A 2,810-nucleotide genomic window follows, 5' to 3' on the forward strand; every position below is an offset into this window, starting at 1 on the left:
TTCTCCTCATCTCCCTCCTGCTTTCCTTCTTGACCTCCTTCCTCTTCATTGGCCGACCAAGGAGAGTCACCTGCCTTCTCCGACAAACAGCCTTCAGCATCATTTTCTCAGTTGCTGTCTCTTCTGTCTTGGCCAAAACACACACAGTGGTGTTAGCCTTCTTGGCCACAAAACCAGGAAATAAAGTACAGCGATGGTGTAGTGGTAAATGCTAACTAGTGGTAAGAGATTAACTTTTTTTTAATTTGTAATTATATCTGTATGGAAGATAGTCGGAAGTCACTTTCCGTTCTATTCTATCTTCCCTATTTTAGTTTTTGTCTTTTTCTTTTAGTTCTATTTTCTATCTTTACTGTATTCTCTTTTTTGTTTTTAACTGTATTCTTAATATAATATAATAAAGTTCTTATAAAAAAAAGATAGCTTGCATGTAATAGGCTTAACACCCAAGGAGAGTATCATTTTTATAACAAAACTTCCTCTTGTGAATATGAGAGGAGAAGCAATCAGCCTCCGGATCTGTGGTTTGTATGATTCCTTAACTTGACCCTGCCACACTCTAGTATCTAAATTATCATCTGTGCCATCTGGCTGGGAGTTTCTGTCCCATACTCTGACCAGCACTGCCAGCCTGGAGAGATGATCCTGCAATACAATGAAGGCTCTGTCCCGTATTTTATGGTGCCCTCAACCACATGGGCTTCCTGGCTGCCATCTGCTTCACAGTCGCTTTCCTGGCCAGGAATCTGCCTGGGGCCTTCAACAAAACTAAGCTGATCACCTTCAGCATGCTGGTCTTCTGCAGCATTTGGGTATCCTTCCAGGGCTGTCCTCCTGGGCTCCATCTTTCTCCCCAAGGGCTACATTTCTTTTTTCTCAAATCCTGACAGAGATTGAGTACCACTTTTTAATAAAATTATTTCCCATTTTCTCTCTGTTGCTCAGTTTATAGGACACAGTGCAAGTGTGTATGACTGTGTGCATAGGTGCTTAAGGTGAACAGGTTGTGTCAGGAGTTATCCAGTGCTATTCATACTCCAAAATTTTTGCTAATAAATGTGATGTTGAGGTTAAAACATGTTTGTAGCTCTCCCAAGAAAGAAAAGTTCAAAGCCTTGCAGGAAATGGAATATTTTGGCTGCTTCCAGTTGGAATTTGGGCCTAGTTTTAGCACTGAGATTGTCTTGGTTTCCCTTGTGAATGGCCTTGGCAGGGTCCAGATGGGGGAGTGTGACCATGCAGTTGTTTCTTGGTCCTTCAGAGGCTTTCAATATCATCACTCATGGCTTCTTCCAGCACTGCCTCTGAAGACCTGTGTGTACAACTATGCTTCTCCTCCTTCTTGAGGGGATGGTTCCAGTTGTTGGTTGTATAGAGGAAGAGGCCACACCAAAGCCCCTCAAGTATGATATGCCATGGGGCTCAACATTCTCTCCAGTCGTCTTCAACGTGGTGGAGATCATCTACTGGCATGGGCTTAAGGCTCGAGTATGCTGATGATTGAGTTTTGATTGAGTGTTATTGTGAAAGATTGGGGGTTTGTTTTGTCTTTAGTGTTTTCCCTGCTACCCAGGATTGTTGCTAAAATATGGGCAGCTAATCAAAGGTGGCTTCGGAGGTCATGGCCACAGCCGCAACCATAGATGTGATGCAGATTATTGGAGGCTACTCATAGGAAGTTGGGGGTGGATGTCACACACTAGATCTGATTTTGATTAAGGGCAGGGGCAAAATGATCTGGTATTTCGGGATATTGAAATCAGTCCCTTTTCATGGACAGAACATTCCCTCCTCACCTCAGTTCCCAGATGCTCTCTTTCCTCCATTCCTATTTCACATAGATATGAGCCTCTGGTGAGGTCATCTGTCCACTTCGGATGAGGTATCTTAATTATGGTCATGATACTTAGTTGAACACTTCTGCCCTGGGCTGTACAAGTAATGCTGCAGAGGTGCTTACGAATTGCCTGGAAATTGTGTAGGTCTGGATGGAGATTGCAGGTTGTTATTGAATCCTAGGAAGAACTGTTTGTGTCTGGGTTTGGGAGCACCCTGATTCTGGAGCAGTTCCATCAATAACTATGGATAGGATAGTATCCTGCAGGAATGAATTGGTGCACAATCTGGACTCAGGACTCCTGCTTAAGGAGCAGGTGGAAGCCCTGGCTAAGAAGCCCTTTGGAGAAATCCATCTTAGGAGCCAGATTTGCCCTTTCCTGAATCAGGAGGTTCTGCTCATAGTCATTCACATGTTAGCCTTTTCCCTTCTGGATTATTGCAACAAACTCTACAAGGGGCTGCACTTGAAAAGCAGTTGTTAGATTCAACAGGTCCAGAAAGCAGTTGAGTGTGTATTATTAGGTATACCAATATTCACCTTTGTAATGTCTCTGCTGTGTGAGTTGCACTAGTTTCCACTAGGTTCTAGGTGCAGTTCAAGGTGCTGCTTATCCTCTTTTAAGGCTTTGAGTTATTGGCCACCATCTCACTATGGATATCATGAAAATTACTGTAGGCCTGCTCATATGTGGGTGGGTAAAATGTGCTTTCTATGGAGGGATATTGACATTAAATTATAGATTTGAAAAAACAGGACTTGGGGGAGTTGTAGGTTTTTTTTTTAATTAAAAGAACATTAAAATGTTAAATAGAGTTTGTTGGAATTGTTAAGTAATTTTTTGGGGAGCTACCTGCCCAAAACTCACTATACTATTTTACTTTGACATCAAATGTTCTTTTGTATTCAGATCTGCCCCTAGGAAAATAATGTAGCATTTGGGGAAAAAGATGAAGCCCCAGAAGGCCAGCAC

Source organism: Python bivittatus, unplaced genomic scaffold (assembly GCF_059951505.1).
Source record: "Python bivittatus isolate LINGU-HERP-01145 unplaced genomic scaffold, Pbiv_v1 ctg000290_np1212, whole genome shotgun sequence".
NCBI classification, from domain to species: Eukaryota; Metazoa; Chordata; class Lepidosauria; order Squamata; family Pythonidae; genus Python; species Python bivittatus.